At 40.0% G+C, this 18,480-nt stretch overlaps 1 protein-coding gene across 3 annotated transcripts in view; it reads right to left on the reverse strand.

Annotated features, from left to right (window-relative positions):
• The window catches only part of LOC127678557 (TRPM8 channel-associated factor 1), a 39,289-nt gene extending 21,083 nt beyond the window's left edge, over nucleotides 1-18,206 (reverse strand). For 2 of the 3 annotated variants that reach the window (XM_052173577.1, XM_052173579.1), the window contains exon 1: nucleotides 1,989-2,120. The gene's annotated coding sequence lies outside the window, so the exon portion shown is untranslated. Of the gene's footprint in view, nucleotides 1-1,988; nucleotides 2,121-18,087 lie in introns of those variants that run through there. The other variant, XM_052173578.1, reaches the window with a different exon arrangement.
• Nucleotides 18,207-18,480: the final 274 nt, after the last annotated feature.

Consider the following 18,480-nt stretch of genomic DNA (forward strand, 5'->3'; position numbering starts at 1 on the left):
TCCTTGTTTATATGACAAACATGTTAGTATTTGTTAAGTTCCAGCATTGTTTGTTTGTTTGTTTGTTTTATTCATAAAAGCTCTGTGGAAGCCATGGTTAAACAGCGGCCTCATCACATTAGGAACAGGTAAACAGTTTGTCCTCATTTGACTTTTCATCTTGAAATTGTTCCCCCACAGCTGCTCTACTCTTTCACTGGTGCTATCTGCAGCCTCCCTTGAGCTTGCCACACTTTCTTTCAGTGGAAATGGTATCCAGGCCCAACCTGTAAAATGGGGAGAATGCAGACATGCTAACCCTGCCACAAAGCAGTCCTGGAGACGTAAATATGGCTTCTCCTGTGAAGGAATTATGGAAGGGGAGGTGGGGTCATCTTGGGAGAAGGGGTCTCTTACAGCTTGCATTCCATATCTTGAATCACAGATCAGAGAATGCATTTTATTCCCTAGATGTATTCCATAGATGTATGACTGAGAGACTGTGTGAGGGTATGGGTACCACTAGGGGATACTTCTCGGTAACAGCTAGCCCGACCTTGCCTTAACATGAGAAACACAATTCCGTGTCTTCTCTTTTCCATGCCTTTTTCCACTAAGAAACTTTCCTTTTTCCTTATACATCAGATTTTCCCACAATGTCCATCACATTCTAGTAAACCAGAATTCAAATAGACTCAGTTCTTTCTTTTGCACTCCATCCTGGGACACTTTCCATTACATCCTTATTAATTTGAACTTAAGAAATCGTTTCATTCACACACATGAAAGAATGTTTAATGCACACAGAAAAAATAGACAATAAATGAAAATATCCCAGTTAAAAAGTTAAACTTCCATATATTTGGTAAGATTCACAACAACAACACCCCAGTAAAGTATCTCTCAAGGCCCTCCCCCGACTCCCACGGATCCCTCCTTTCAACCCTCCTTCTTATACTCTGCAGGAGTAAGATCAAAAACTGGGTTTTTACTGTTCCATATTCCAGTCTCACCACACTCGTTCCTGCAATCCGGGGCTGGCTCCCTCTACCTTCTTCATTTTTCTACTTTTTTTGTTTGTTCCCACATTTGTTCAGTTTTCCCACTGGGTAACTAAGAACAAGGGAATAGAGGATTCTGACTCAGGAGTGACTAGACCCGCCCTTTGTCATTAGGTGCTCAGGTGATTCCTCCACCAAGCTGTGAGTCTGTCAGTCTGCTTGCCCTAGAGGGGTTTTTAACAAATAACTGTGTGATAAAGATCTCTCCACACCACTGGGGGCAGTCACAACTACGCAGGAGTCTAGCGAAGGCCCTCTCCCCTCCTTCCTTTTCCTCTAATGGCCATTCTGTAGAGCATGTGGGTGACGTCAGGGGGTGGGGGGCGCAGGAGGAGAGAGGTTCGGCTAACAGAGGAGAAGGGCAGCCAAGTGGAAAATCTCAGGCTGTGGATTCTCCAGGCCTCCGGACCAGGACTGCCCTCTCTAAACACACCCACACCCCAGGCCCCTGTGAACAATGCCCTGTGAGCTAGCGATCTGGGTCCTAGTGACCCCTTTTGTCAGGTTCAATAAGCCTTAGTATGGAATGGTGCTCCATCACTAGCTACCTGTGTGACAAGTATGCCCAACCCCCTCCTCTGAAGCTGCTCAATAGATTAGATGTGGCCACTGCTGGTGGGGCCTGTCTGGAACTCGCCCACACAAAGCGGTGGCACACAAACGTCACTGTCAGACCGAGGCCAGCAGCAGTAAGAACGCTAGATCGGCGGTGTGAGTGGGATGCTCAGTCACAGAGAAGAGCAAATTCACCAAGAGAAGGTAGGCAGGAAGCCCAAGGAAACCCCTGCCGAGATCTGGACACACCCAGGCCACAGAGCCCAGGTCCCTCTCATAGGTCTCTAGCGTCCCCCGAGTAGCACTGGCTTTCCGCCCCACCTGCCTCCAACCCCGGACCAAACCCTGGTCACAGGCTCCTTTGCCCGAGGGCTGTTCCTGCGGGCCACTCACCCTGCGATTCCAGCAGGCAGCTGTCTTGGGCGCTTCTAGGACCGCACCAGGAGGGCTGAACAGGGGATTCTCCTCGGAGCAGCCGCCGAAAGCCTGGAGCTTAACGGGGGGAGGAGATCCGAGCCGGAGGAGAGGAGGGGTTCCCAGCCAGTCTCCTCCCCACTTCCTCTGGGGTGGAATTGGAGCCCGAGGGGCGGCGCTTGGCAAGAGACAGCGCTTCTTTGTGTAGCCGGCTCAAGGCATTGAGGTGGATTAGGGACACCTAGAGTAGGTCTCATCCTAGCAGTGTGGGTGGTCGTTTTTATTAAAACTTTTCTATTTGCAAGTAAGGTAAAGGATGAAAAAGCCAAGGCATGTGAATTCTGTGACTTCTTACATTCTATGCCTATACAGAACCTACATTCCTGTAAAGTGTAGGCTAGATCGACCTTGGTATATTGCTCAGGAAAACACAGGGATTGTAGGGGTTGTGGAATATGCTTTCGTTTTTTGGAGGGGGAGATGAAAGGAAAGAGACCTTTCTAGCTATCCGTACTGTTTAATCTTGGATGGCACTGTATATATAACCTTACTGATCTCACTGTTAGGTGTGTGACTTTGGTAAGTTCAAAATAGCATTTCAACAGAACAATAGACAGCTGCAATGCATTGTTCCGGGAAGTCTTTCCTCCTTGACAAGCAGCTGACCTCTCCTTATGAAGTGCCAGGCCCTATCTGTGTGGTGACTCCAGATGTTATGCTGGCAGGTCTAGCAACCAAAATGCGGAGAATAGCATCAGTGGAACTGATTCAAATCAAAAGTGACACACGTTTCCAGCTGGTTTTAAGACAATCTATACCTCTCTTATTTTCTGGGAATTGGGGATCATAAATAAATACCTATAGCACAGATAGAGAGCTTAAGCAGTCAGGCTGATACTTGTTCTTAAGTGAATACCAGACATAAATAAAACTCTGTGAATATCTGACAAAATAAAGATTCAGACAGTCCAAGATTCAGTGTTGTGTGTGTGTTTGTGTGTATGTGTGTGTGTGTGTGTGTATGTGTGTGCGCGCGCCAAGTAGGGTTGTGATCTACACTTCCTTTCCTCATCTCCTTTTAATAGATTTTCTTCCCAAATAAATAATATGAATGTCATGCAAAGAGCCTTGGGCAGATGAGCTCAGTGGCCGGGTTAGGTAGAAGGCTCAGCTTGAACAAAATCAAATAAGCAGAGTTCAGGTCCTACCACGTAAAGACCATTCAGGAGATTGGAAGTTAAACCCCTTTTTTGTCCAGGTCCCGGGCTTCCCAGCTAAAGGAGGAGGCTGTTGGCATGCTCCCATTACTAATTCCCATCCAGATCTGAGACATCAGGATAAAACCTCTTTAATGAGCTGGGGGGTGGGGGAGCAGTCGGCAAGACAAAGGTCAAATTAAAATGCATAAAAATAAAGAGAGGTATAAATTATTTAGGAAGGGTACAAGCCAATTTGCCTCCAAGGATGGGGCTCTGTGGTTAGGTTTCAGAAAAGGGTCGTGGGGGTTGGATGGACAGAATATCAGCATCTGAGAAACTGCTTTTTCATTATGTCACTTTGAAATATTTCATAATGAAAAATGTCTAAGGGCAGTTTTATCAGACTTTTGTTAATTAAATTTGAGAGGGAAAAAAATAAATCAACACATTGAACAAGAGTGGGAGAGGCAAAAACCACAGACCTCTCTTTTGACAGAAACCAGATTCCCGGGCCCTCAGGCCAGAGCTCCCAGCTGGGTTAGCATTCCAGTCTCCCAGGGATGTAGTAAACTTCAGTCTTCCACCCAGGCTGCGGCAGACCCCCAAAGCCCGTAACCTGGATCCTGCCATACTATGGTTCTAGAAACCATGGTTGGAAGATTCTCCATGGGTCCAGCAATTCCCTCACCCGGGCCACTACCCTCACCCCAAAGGAAGGGCGGTCGTCCAGCAGTGCTGTGACAAGGAAGTAGAGCAGATAGCCTAGGGAGTCGGTGGGTGGTGGAAGGGGAAAGGGCTGGTCCGGGTAGCCAATTGGCCACTTCGGGATGAGGGCGGAGCTCCACCAGTCACTCTGGTTTGCTCAGGACCTTAGTGTCAGTTTCTGATTCTTGTTAAGACCCCAGGCTAGGAGCTTATCCAGGGAGTGCAGCAGGAAAGACTGATTCTAAAGATTAACTCTCACTACTACGTAGCATAGGCTACCTTTGGCTTGCTTCTGCCCTCCTGGTGTTGTCATTATGCCTCCTTGTCCAGCTGCACTAAGTCTTTATGTTACACAATACACACTGTTTCCAAGGATGAGCTATATCTCTACATAATGACCGGTAGTTAAGAGTATTGCGGAGCATACTCGTTTCTCTTCCCATCCCTGTTTCTGCCTTCCCTCCTTCCTTTCCTTTTCTCTCTTCCTTTTTCTCTTCGCTCTTTCTTTTATTCCTTTTCTTGTCTCCCTTTCTTACACTTTCCCTTTCAAGATCATATTATTATATGCATACAACCACATGTTATTAAATATTATTTTTTAAAACATCTAATACACTTAGTTTTAATTTTATAGTAGAAACATGAAAATTATATAGAAACTATGTATCAAAGTATTAGAATTAGCTATTTCAGACAAGAAAGTGAATTATTTTTAAGTTTTGCCCCCTCCTCCCAATTAGTATGGCTAAAATAGCTTTGGCTGGCTTCCAACTCTTAAGCCTTACACCCCAGCCTCCAAAGTTCTGGGATTACAGTCATGTATCACCATGGCTGGTATAACTATTTAATTAAATATTTTAAATATTTATTTTCATACACTTCATTAACATTTCAATAATTATGTTATTTTGAAATAAAAATAAATAAGCCTGATCAATTAAACCTAAATTAAAAATTTCTGGTAAAACTGCTGGTACTTTTTTGAATTTTGTTTGTAGTCCTAACTCTTTTTAAAATTGAGGCTGGGATCCAACATCCAACCTTATAGCCATGGCTTGGCTTTGTGCCATGTCCTGCTTGAGCCTTGACTGCCTATGTGGCATGTATTCTTAAGGGCAGAACCCCTGGGCAAAGCCACCAAAACCTGAAGGAGGTCTGTGCTGCTCCCACACATTCTCCAGCTTCCTGCCCTTCAACTTCTCTGCCTCGGTTCCCTCGGTACCATGTAGAAGAGGCAGTTCTCAGATCAGATCTTTACAAGAAGGCAGATTCAACGGTTAAAGGGTACGAGTTATAGTGCATTATTTAAGACTTCATAACCACTCCCCAATCTGGAGGAAGTATTAGTTAACAACTGTGCTTTATTTTTCTTGCTATTCGTTACTTTTTCTAGGTCATATACTGGTGTTCAACAGTGATAGTTGGTATCAACTCTCAACTTGATGAGAAGTAGAGATAGGCCTCCGGGCACGCCTGTAGGGGATTGTCTGGATTGGTTAGGTTAACTCGGGTGGGAAGGCTCTCCCACTACGGGAGGCGCCATTCCCTAGGCAGGATCCTGACCTATATAAAAAGAAGAAAGTGAGCTGAGAACAAGTATTCACCATTTTCTGCTTGCTGACTGCTGAGGCGACACAAGGAGCTACCACCATGACTTCCCCACCATTAGCAACCTCAAACTGGGAACAACACACAAAACAAAACAAAAAACAAAACAAAGCAAAACCATCCTTAAGTTACTTTTGTTAGTGTCTTTTACAATAGCAACAGAAAAGTAGCTAATGCACTTGGTGTCCACTGGACTGATAGAAAGGATAAAGGGCTGCAGCTGAGGAAGGAAATGTATTGGATCATTTCTAAGCAAAACCAATAGTTGCCAGATGTAGAAGTTACTATAAGTTTCCTTCACCGTGCACTTTTTTTCTTCAATAAATTTCATTTTTCCCCTTTAAGCCTTCTATTTCTTCATATATCTCCAAATGCCTTCTAAAACCTTTTTCATTGTATTTTAATATTGAGTGGTTGTTCGTGTACATGTGCACATATTTGAGTGCCTGGGGAAGCCAGAAGAGGCCGCTGGAACTCCCAGAGCAGAAGTTAGAGGTGGTTGTCAGCTGCTCATTGTGGATGCTGAGAACTAAACAGAGGTCCTCTGGAATTCCTAAGTAGCAAGCACTTTAAACTATTGATCCATCTGTCTGGCCCCTCAATGACTTCTTTAACACACAAGCTCATTTTTTTCTCTTCCTCTGTCACAGAGTCCATACTACTAAATCAATTTTAAGTTCTACAGACCCTTTCTTATTTCCCAAGTTTCCTTGATTGCTTTAAAGTAAGGGACACGGCCACAAAATTCTGAAAGCACTGAAATAACTTTTTTTCTTCACAAATAGGACTTTTTATTTGCCACTATTAAAAATCTTGATCCTAAACTGAATCAAAAATATGGAGCACTTCACAAATTGGCATTGAGACCTTAAGTCTATGTGACCTGTCATATGAGTAAATAAACAATCCAAACTAGAAAATATTACTTAAAAATATTATCTCAATTCTTACACTGATGAATTCTTTAAATTTGTTTTTTTTTTTCATTGAAATTTTTGTGCTCCTATTTTGACATGGAAAAATGCTATTACTTGCTAATCACACTTAGGTCTCTACCCAAAAGAACCGCATACACACATTTATAAGAAAAAACATAAACTAAGCAGAATCTATAATATATCTTTATAAAACTGAAAGATACTCAATTCTTTCCCTGCCTTCTCATGCACTGTACCATCCAGGTATTACCTGAATACTATCAATAGTAGTGTTCATATAAATTATTGTATATTTGTAGTGAATATTATGCTGTGACAATGAGTCCAATATGGCTGAATGTCACCAAATGCAGTAACATGAAATGAGAAAAAAGGACAGATTACACGCTGTGTAGAAATGTGGTGGTTTGAGAATGACCCCATAGGCTCATATATTTGAATGCTTGGTAACCAGGGAGTGGAACTGTTTGAGAAGGTCTAGAAGGTGTGGCTGTGTTGGTGAGAATATGGTCTTGCTGGAAGAAGTGTGTCACTGGAAACAGTTTTTTTTCTAAGAGCTGTGTTGGTCATGATGTCTTTTCCCAGGAATAGATACAGGAGTATATTTACATTACAGTGGTTACATATGAAGTGCCGACCCCAAAAGGGTCATTAGTTGAAGGCTTTGTTTCTAGTTAGTGGATGACTGGTGCTTAGATCATAAAGGTTCTCACTTCAGATTCTAAACTGAATGGGCTATTAAGAAGCAGGGCCTAGTTGGAAAAAGTGGGTCACTGGAAGAGGACCTTTGTGGTTAGACATGCCTTGTGTCAGACCATTTCTTTCTACATTTCTTTGCTTCCTGGTTAAGATGTCAAGAGCAAATTTGCTCACTGTGGTCTCATTCTTGGCTCAGCCCACAGCAAAGGAGAAAGTCTACCGTGGACTGAAACCTTGAAATTCGCCAGCCCAAACCAGCCATTCTTCTTTTTAACTGTTGCTATTTAGGTAGTATTTGTCACAGAAACACATCTAATACATTAAAGAAAAGTCTAATAGTTTTAAGAAAGGAAAGTCAACTTTAAGAATAAAGTTTAGAATAATGTTCATTTTTAGATAAAACAGTGAATGGCCCAAAATGTGCTGTGGCTTACTCTTAAAGTTTTTTGTTTGTATTGTTTTGCTTGTTATTTTTAAACATTTTGATTGCTGAACCAAGGATGTGTTAAGTTTGCAAAAATTCACAAAGCTACACAGACATCTACTTTTCAAAGATGTATGCATTTTCTTGCAAGTATTATGCTAGCAATAGGTTAACATAGCTATTTTTATTTTAGTTCTAGGATTATATTTCATTAGATACTCCATGTTAAATCAATAATAAAATATTATAAATACAAAATATAAATGTAGCATTATGATGTGAAAGTAAGGAATATGTAAAATAAACTAAAACTAGGGGACACTGAGAAACAAACGTAAGAGCTTTCACATGATTTTCACATGTATTTGAAAAATTTTGGAGAATGAATGATAGGCTAGGATGGTGTGAGCAAGCTCCCATTTGTAAAGGGTGTAACTGAAGGCTCACTCACTAGAAGACTATTCCTAGAAGGAATTAATGCAACTTGCCTATCTTAGTTTTCCCTGAGGAGTGGGAAAAGCCTTTGAGACTCATATTAACCTCCCATCAGTTACACATATAGATTTGGAATCTGAATGATGGCTACTTTTACTAAAACTCTAAGAAAATAAAATGATTTTGAATAATTCAGCTGGTAATATTTCAAGCATGTAGAAACTAATACAGAATGGTTCTGGAGAACATTAACTTCAATGTATATAAAGAATTGCTACAGAGAATAAAACTTACAATAATAGTTGTATAAAATCAACAGACATTCTATGACTATGAAAAGGATCATCAAAAACAGGGTATGAGAAACATTTAGAACTTAGAGATATATTAAGCATAGAACATAAAACATCCACATTTAACAGAGAGAAAACAAAGGGGACATCAAAACACATATGAGCATTAAATAGCTATATATATAAGATATCAAACAGAATCAAAAGAATAGGACAGTTAAAATAAAATTCAAAACAAAAATGTTGAATAGATTAAATGGAAGAATAAACAAAATTAAATATAAATTATTGCACTGGATCCAGAACAGAGGAAAATAAAGTAAAAATTATTAAACTGCATTTAGAGTAGAGTAAAGCAAAGGAATATGGAAAATACAAAAAGGGATAAAAGATATGGAAGGCACAGGAATAAAATTTAATATGTACTTGTTCTGACCTCTAAATAAATATTAGAGAAAAGTATAGCAAAGTTAATTTTGGCAGAAGTGATTACCATTCATTTTCTAGAGTTCTTGAAAAACCCAATTCTCAGATCTAGGAAGCCTAGCACATTCAAACAAGGTAGATGATCTTTACAGATGTATACCATAGTAAACCCAAAGGCATAAAGAAGCAATCAGTGTGGTGGTAGGTAAGTAAGAGTAATTCCAGTGGGCAAAAAGAGTTAAGATTATTGAGACATAGCTGATGGCTACAAAGCACACAGATTTCTCAGAAACAAAAAGACAATATGATGATATTTTGACATAAACAAAATAAAACAAAACAAAACAAAAAAACAGGTGTAGTAATTAGGATTTGTATTGCTGTGAAGAGACACCGGTGACCACAGCAACTCTTATAAAGGAAAATATTTAATTGGGGCTGGCTTACAGTTCAGAGGTTTAGTCCATTATTGTCATGGTGGTTAATCATGGTGGCCTGCAGGCAGACATGGTACTAGAGAGGTAACTGAGAGTTCTACATTTGGGAGGCATTAGGAAGAAAGAGTGACACTGTGCCTGGCTTGAGCTTCTGAAACTTCAAAGCCCACCCCAGTGACACACTTCCTCCAACAAGGTCACACCTTCAATACAGTACTGTAGTACTTCAAGCTACAACATCAAGCTACGGCAAGAAGGCTCTTGTACACACGTAGTGCTTTCACTTGACACATAAAAGTCATAATTTATCTGTTAGGATCATACTTTACCCACAAATGTTTTCACAGAAAAGTCAAGCCTGAAGTGAGCCAGTAATAACAAAAAATAATGTTTGAAAGTTTTCTTCTAGACCAGAGCTTTTCAACCTTCCTAATACTGTGACCCTTGAATATAGTTCCTTATGTTCTAGTGACCCCTTCCCACCATAAAATTACTTTTGTTGCTTATTCATAACTGTAATTTTGCTACTGTTATCAACTGTGTTTTCTGATGGTCTTATGTGAGACCCCTGTGAAAGGGTTATTTGAACCCCAAAAGGGTTGAGACCCACAGGTTGAGAATTGCTGTTCTCAAAATATTTTTTGTACCTCTATCTTCAATGTTCTTGGATAATGAAAACATCAGCTAGAATCTAGAATTTTTTCATTAACAGCATCTTAAATTCAGTTGAAGGAAGCTAATAAGTAGAAAATGCTGTCTAGACCAAAACAACAGAAACAAAATAAAAAGCAAAACCCAAACTAAACAACCAACCAACCAACCAAACAAACAAACAAACAAACAAAAACCTAACAGGTAAGATTGTTGAGTCCTTCTAGTAGCTAGGAGATAGCTCAACAATTAAGAGCTGATACTACTATTACCAAGGGCAGGAGCTCAGTCCCTGCCAGGCTGCTCACTGCCACGTGGCTCCAGGGTATTTGAGCTCTTTCTCTGGTTTCTGCATGTTCCACACGCACATGTGCAAACAGACAGGCAATACATGAAAAACAGAGCTGAAAGTGAGACATGGCAAGAAGCTACAAACACATACAATTCGTGTTTTATGGGAAAGGAAAGGAGAAGCAATATGTTCATAATTAATGTCTGAGAATTACCCAAGACAGATGAAAAACATTAAAACACAAAGAGCTCTATATTCCCTGACCAGAATAAATAGAGAGAAACCCACACTCTGTACAGTCAGCTGCTGAAAACCAAATTTACAGAGAAGATCTGAAGACCAGCCAGAAGTAAAGACACTTTCTTCTCAAAGAAACAAAAATACAGCTGGCTTTCAAAAGAAATTATGGAAACAGGAATAGAATAGAAAAATAGAGTTGAAAGAAACTATAAAAATCTGCCGGCCTACAAATCTATGCTTACCAAAAAGTATCTCTGAAAATTAAAGGCAAAATAAAGACAATTTTAAATAACCACGGTCTGAGCAAATTCGGAAACAGCAGAATACAGAACAAGAGCTACTCAAAGGAGCTCTTCAGGATGAAGCAGAACTATCCCAAAAGGACAAAGCACACTGCGGGAGGAAATAGTGTACTGTAAAGAGTAAACTAGAAACAGATATACACAAGTGTTGGCTTTTTAAAAATAAACAAATATCACATCTTGTGGTAGGGTATAAAGCAAAATCAAATGTATGCCCAACATATCTGAATGGCTGGATTCATGGGCATGAACTGGATGAAGATTTTTGTTTTAAAATAGGTGAAAGTAATAATTTGCAGTTATAAAGACTGTGGCAACTGTAATATGTATAGCTACCATTAAAACCGGTAAAAAGTTATATTATTCAAAAATAATGTAGGGGCTGGGAGATGGTTGAGTTGGTACGAGTACTTCCTCTCCAATGATGAGGAACTGAGTTCAATCCCTAGCATTCACTTAAATATCCGGGATCGGGGGATTGGCAGAACACATATCTATAACCCGTGTTGTGAGGTGGATTCCCTGACTTTCTTGACCAGGCAATATTGCAGAAATAGCAAGTCCTGCCTTCAGTGAGTTACTGACTCTGCAGGGAATAAGCGATACAGTAAGACACACTGATTTCGTTCTTTAGTCTCTGTGCTTCCCAACTCATGTGAGCTGTGCTCACAAAACACACACATTCACAAACACACAAATAATATAGAGGGAAAACACTATAAAATATTTGATTCCAACCAAAGCAAAAAATAAACACACACAAAGAGAAAACAGGGCTCAATTTAGCAGACTCCAATCCCATTGTTAGGGATATGTTTGTTTCTCTCCAAAGCTCACTTGTAGACTCTCAAACTGACAAGGATGTGGAGACTTTGGGTGGCAATAGAGGTTTTGATGATGCCCTAAATGAGGAACACCTGTGATTAGTTTTCTTGTAGGAAGAAAAAGAGGCTAAAGATCCGTCTCGTAGATGAATGAGCATACAGTGAGACTCAGTAAGGAGGTAGCTAAGCATAGGGCAGATATGGGGAACAAGGTAGGCAGAGTTTTCTTAAACAGGACTCTGGCACAGTTCCAAGGGCTTAGCTTTAACTCTAAAAGTGAAAGGTTATTAGCTGGGTGTTATGGCTCACACTAGAAAGACCAGGACTTGGAAGACTGAAGAAGCAACACCGCTGTGAATCTGGGGCCAGCCTGGGCTACAAGTGAGACTTTGTCTCAAAATATGTTACTTTTTAAAAATATAATTAAAATTAAGTAAAGTGAAAGTTATTTTATTAGAAGTTTATCAAAGTGAAAAGGCAAGCAAAAGGAAGATATTTAAAATTCATTAATAAAGTTAAAAATCCATATATATATATATACACATACCATATTCTAAAATAAAGCAAAACCACGTCTTACCCCCAAATGAACAAAACACCTGAAGACTTTATAAATAGGTAACCTAAATGGCCAGAAAAAAAAACTGTTTAATGTAATGAGTCATCATTTAATGCACATTAAATCTTCAATAGATACTTCTATCAATCCTAGAGTGCTAACCATGACAACGGTTCAGTATCTACTGGTGAGAAAGGTCTGCAATTGGTGGGACTTACACACATTTCTTATGGCACTAGACTGCTATAGTCATTTTGTAAAACCTTTTTGACAATATCTACTTAGATGAATTATATGTATGTTTAATAGTAATGAGGGTTTAGGTCTATTAAAAAAAGATAGATTCGTAACTTTTTCCTTTGAGGTGGACAGAAAAAAAACAAACAAAAGTAAAAGTCCATCAACATATGCACACATATGTATATGCATATATGCACACACATATGTGTGTGTTTATAAAAATACACATGAAGTTGGAAGGCGAACATGCAGAAAATTAAGGGGCTGGAGGGAGGGGAATGCTCTAGTTATGATCATAGTATACATTTATGAAATTCTGAAAAAATAAATAAAAAATTTTAATGTATAAAGATCAAATTTGTTAAGCTGTACAGCTGAGATAGGTAAACTTCTATCATATGTAATTTATACCTATTTTTATTAGAAATAAACAAATCTGCATTTGAAAGACAAATAAATAAGGCAAGCATCAGGTACAAAAACCTTGATTGATCTTGATTGTTTTTTGTTTTGCTTTGTTCGTATGTAGTCTTAACTGTCTTGGAACTCTCTATGTAGACAAAACCAGCCTTGGATTCATAGAGAGTGACTTTCTTTTGCCACCTGTGCCACCAACCCCAGCTTAAATTTAGATTTTTAAAGTAAGATTGGTAGTTCTCAAGGATACCTGCATCCACTTCACTAAAGTTAACTAATAACATATCTTATAGAAAACACATTTTTGTAGTTCTACAATAAGAAATGGCAAACTTACCTCACAGTGAGAAATTTTAACCTAACTTACTGTATTTGATAATTGTTACAGACAAGATTTTGATCAGGATACATAGGTTTAGAATGTATAACATTTTAAAGATATACACATGGCATCACATAATTAAACACTGTAAGTTCTTTCCAAGTTCAAAGACAATTTGGTTTCAATCCTAGTTTTAATAACTCTAATCCTAGTTTTTTATGACCAATTGGAAATTCATTTTTGGGCTAAAGAGGCCTCGGTTGATAAGAAGGCCATGTGAAAGCATGAAGACCTGAGTTTGAACTGCATCATCAAGGTAAAAGGCTGAGCACAGTGACATGTGTTGGGGATTTCCAGGACCTGGGAAACAAAGGCAGGTTTGTGTCTGCAACTGACTGACCAACCAACGTTGCCCAGTTGGTGAGTTGCAAGTCCCAGTGAGCAGCCTTGTCATGAAAACAAGACATAGATAAAGCCTGAGCGTTGACCTCTGATCTTTGCATAGTCACAGGCGCACTCTTTTTTCACATAAACATGCACACACTGTATGCACACACTCAAGACACATTTCTAAAGAAAATGTGACTTAAAGAAGACCATGATTGTAAGTCCATAAAGCTGCATAATAAAAATGTTCACATAAATGATTATGGAATATAGTTAAAAACGTGGCAACAGAAACTTCCAACTTAAAAAGTTTAGAAAGAAAAGTTCAGAATTAATGAGATAAGTACACAAATTTAGGGCTTTAACATAAGCAAAAATTAATGAGATAAAAAAAGTGTGTGTATGTGTGTTTGTGTGTGTGTGCATGTAAGAAGCAGTATACAAAATTATAGGAAAAAGAAAGTAGGAATACTTTACTAAAGAAAAGGTCATCACAAACGAACATAGAAAGATTTAAACCAATAATGAATTTTAGTAATAATGTTTTTAGTAATACTAAATTTTATTTTATTTTAGTAATACTGAATACATATGCACAATTGATCAAAATTGAATCTGTAAGAAAACCTAGTCTATAATTGTATTTTTAAATAATGAAATTATTTTATTTTAATTAATTTACAAGTAAAAGCATACAGCTAGTTTAAGAAAAGCATTCACTATAATAAAGTAAATGAGCCAACAAGCCTAAAATACCCTGAATTCCCACTCCAGAAGGTTTTGCTATTCAAGGATTAGATAATTGCAATATTGTGAAGATTTTCTATTACAGAGCCAAAGAAAAAACATTACCCATGCTATTTTGAGATGATACCAATGGCAGATCAGAAGAATACAGAAAGCATTAAGTATAGACTAATGCTAGCTTACATAAATGTAAATAATGCTTGTCTCAGTGTTCTATTAATAAATGCTATGGCATACACACTAGAGATACACTGATATTCTAGAGACTTCAGCTAGCTTACTGTTAGAAGTTAAATGCTATGCCTTGCCTCCAAAATATATTTAAAGAGAAGGAATTACATGATACTGTCTGTTTTTAAAAGGCTTGTTTTATTTTGTGTGTATGTGTTTGGGTGTGTGCATGTGAGTGCAGAATCCCACAGAGGTGAAAGGGGTTGGATCCCCTGGAGCTAGAGTTACAGCCTGTGGTGAGCTAGCGCCAATCCTGGGTAAGGGGGAGTATATGCTTTCAAAGGCTGAGCCTTCTTTCAGCCCCATGAATTACATGATGCTTCCAAGAGCCACAGAAACAATTGATAAAACATTCACTTATGACAAACTTATACACCAAATAAAGAATTTACCTGATAACCATGATAAAAGCAATTTTTAAAGTCTACATAATAAAACTTTTCTAAGCAGTGTACAGATGGGCCATGCCAAAGCAGGAAGGAAAAAGTAATTAAAGATTAAAGATATGCAGATAAAGAGAGAAACAAAGTTGTCATAATTTCTAGATGATATTATTGTCCGAGTGGCAAATTTGAAAGCAGGTACTGGTAAATAAAATGACCAATGAATTATATCAAATTTGATTGACAAGAAATTAATAGATAAAGACAAGTACATTAATGAAGAGTAGGGAGCTTAAAATAAATTTATACACATATGGAAAACTTGATTCATGCAGACCAGTGATGTGAAGACAGGTGATCAACTCCATGGAATAAACAACAAAATAATCGGTTTTCATGTGAATTAAGCCTGAATGCCAAATGCTAAAACCATTGATGCCACAGAAACCATTGACACCATTAGAAACCATTGGAAAACAACGCAGTAAGTTACTTTATAACCCAGAGGATACAACTGTGTCCTCTGTGTGTGTGTGTGTGGTATCCATATGTGTGTGTGTATGTGTGTGTGTGTGTATTGCACATGTGCTCCTACTTGTGGAGGCCAGAGGTTGATACAAGGTGGTTACCGGCAGTTGTGTGCCACCTGTGAGCACTGGGAGTTGGTTGTCCATCTTCAGCACGGGGAGTTCGTGCCATGCACAGCTGAGTCATCACAGCCCAAAGAATTACACAATGCTTTCAACAGCCACTGAAACAATTGATGGAATTATTTTCACTTTATTTACTGAAGCAGGGTCTCTTCCTGGACTTAAAGTTGAGAATCTGGTAGTTTAGCTGATAGTCTTGCCTTGAGAGCGGGGTGAGGGGGGCATCCCTTTATACTGGCTTTGCACATGGCTACCACACCAGCCCAACTTTAAGATGGCAGTTTTGTATTCCAGTTTGATCCTCTCATTTACACAGCAAGGGCCACTGAGCCGTCTCTAACACCCCTCGAAGATACAATTCTTAACAAATGATAGAAATGAAGAAAGTTCTAGTAACATAAACATAAATTTTTCACTGAGAGGCATGGAGAGATAAAATCTCAGAAGCAGCCTGGAAGCAGATATTTGTAGCACATACAATGATTTAGATATTGATTGAGACATGGATTGTATATATATAAAAAAAAGACTCCAATGAGTCAATTAGGTACAGAAAAAAGCAGCTTACTAGGAGAATAAGTATAAGCCAGGTGTCAGAAATGCAGACAGAAAGCTGAATACTTGATTGGCGTATTCAAGATGCAGCCTGCCTTGTTAGCCGTGTGGAAATGCTAAGTAAAATCCTACTGGAATGCTAGTACTACATACTAGCCAGATTAAATATGTAATTTGCTCTGACAGGTTTGTGGAACATCAAGATCTCTGGTCCTTTGCTGGAGCAAGTGCCAACTAGTTCGGCATTTGAAGAACTTGGGAATGACTTAATAAAGCTGAATAAATACGAATCCTCTGACCTATTTATTCCATTCTCGGATCCACACTCTCAAGAAGCACTTGCGCACATAGTCATGGGTGGTGGAGGACGTTATGTGGCTGCTATCGTGGGTAGTCATTGTAATGTTTAACTGCAGTTGTCCTCTGTGTTCATGTGAGATCCACCCCTTGAGTGTGTATATGGGTGGGGGTCAATCACTTCTAAGGAATAGAAGTGACAAAAAGATGGCATTTTTGAGATTAGAGAAGAGAAAGATAATCTCATTTTTGCCTTTCTTTTGGCAAGCCCTCATTCTGGGGTTGGGGATAAAAGGAGCAAGAAATTACGTCACAGTAAGCCTCTGTAAGGAGGCCCACACTACCAAGAAAGAGATGCCCAGCCAAAATCAGGGAGATTCCAAGTTTACAACAATCCTGTGTTACCTCCTCTGAGCCTTGAGTCACGCTGAGCCAATACCCCTTTATTACCGCAGGTGAGGACCTCCAAAGACACCAGAGTCTAGATCCACAGAAACTGGCAGGTGGCAAAGAAATATTAGAAGTGGCTTTGTTGTTGTTTATTATTGATCTTATACTGTTACATTCTGGGATAGTTGGCCACATAAAAAAAAAAATGAATACATTCCCCAAAGCTAGAAACCTAAAGGCCCAGTGGGAGAATAAGGCATTAAACCATAAGAAATAAAAATGAAAGGGGTATAAGCAAGGGTGGATCCTAGAAATATAAGAATATACGGGATAATATTCATGATCTGAAAGCATGACAAAATCATAAGGCAGCCCATGCATGTTTTACACACAAACGTAGGACTATGCAGAACAGCATAGGAAAATCGCGGAGGCTGCCACGTCTCAGGCAGGGAAGGGCAGAAGTGAGACCCTCCATTATGGCATTAAAGCCTTATTTTTTACCCACAAAACGGTCAAGCATTTATTTCATTATCTTGTAGATTGGACCACTTTGGGATGATATACATTCTTTTTATTCTTAAGTCTTTAAAGCAAAGCAAAACAAAATGAAGAGCTAGCGGAAACGCAATTAGTCCCAAATCCTTTGGAGAATGTAGGAATGGCTGCCTGGTCAGCCCACACACAAGAGACATCGGTCCTCTCTTTAAGGGATTCTTCCTCCACGTTTCCACCATTGTCTCACTGGTAAGATCCTTTTTCCCCCTCTCCCATTTTGTCTCCCCTTCATTTCAGGTTGGACCAATCCAAGAGGCCTGCTGGGGGGGGTTGTTTATCTGCCAACTGGATAATCTAAGCCCCTACTGCTGCAGGCCAAGGGTGGTCCAGGCCTGCGTTCTCCAGCAGCCCACACCCATTTCAGCAGCACCCTGCCCACATCCGCCCCACTCACCTCTCCAGTCCCCAGGGTGCTTAAAGGACAGGGAAAGAATTTTACCTGCGGGCGGGGACAGGAGGCTAAGCAGAGACTGTGGCCCTTAAATAATTCGGTGTGGAGCCTCCATCCGGAACCTCTGTGGTTCCTTAGGTAAAATCCCAAAGGCTCCCTGCTGAACAAAAACCACTCAACAAGGAAATGGGGACGGTGGGGAGGGGGTTCCTGGCTGGCGAAGGGAAAACAATGCAGGAAGACTGAAGGAGATTTCTAAAGCTGCTGAAAGCTCAGAAAGGGACAGAGAGGAAGGTCTTACTGTGGAATGCACCAGCCACCCCTGCATGCCCGGGTTGCCCACACCAGTCCTCCACGCAGCCCCAGGACACGCACCACCTCCCTCCCCCTTACCCGGGAAGCATCCCACCCTTCTGACAGAGGCCTTTGTCATCGCAGGCCTCTCCTAGTGCAGACCCGGTCTCGGACCCCGACTCACTCTGCCTTGCAGTTCCCAGAAGTGCTGATTCGGACGCACAACCGCACCGGAGGAAGCTTCCCAAGGGGAAGAAGCTTCAGGCCTGCAAGGGAATGGGCGGTGGACCAGTAGCTGGGGGACGTGGAAAGTCACTGGCGAGAAGGGGGAGCAAGCAATGGGCCTTCCTGAGAACTGATTGGCTACACGGGAATATGGGCGGTGCTCGGCTCGCTGCCCCCAGATCTCAGAGGCTCTCCTTTGTGTCAATTTCTGTTCCAAGATGCCATCCTTTATCTGAGATGGAGATGAAGTACCAACCGCTTGGATGTGCAGCTGGCCACTTTGTAAAATACACACATACATACACACACACATACATACATACATACATACATACAGCTTAACACTGAACAA

Source organism: Apodemus sylvaticus, chromosome 2 (assembly GCF_947179515.1).
Source record: "Apodemus sylvaticus chromosome 2, mApoSyl1.1, whole genome shotgun sequence".
NCBI lineage: Eukaryota > Metazoa > Chordata > Mammalia > Rodentia > Muridae > Apodemus > Apodemus sylvaticus.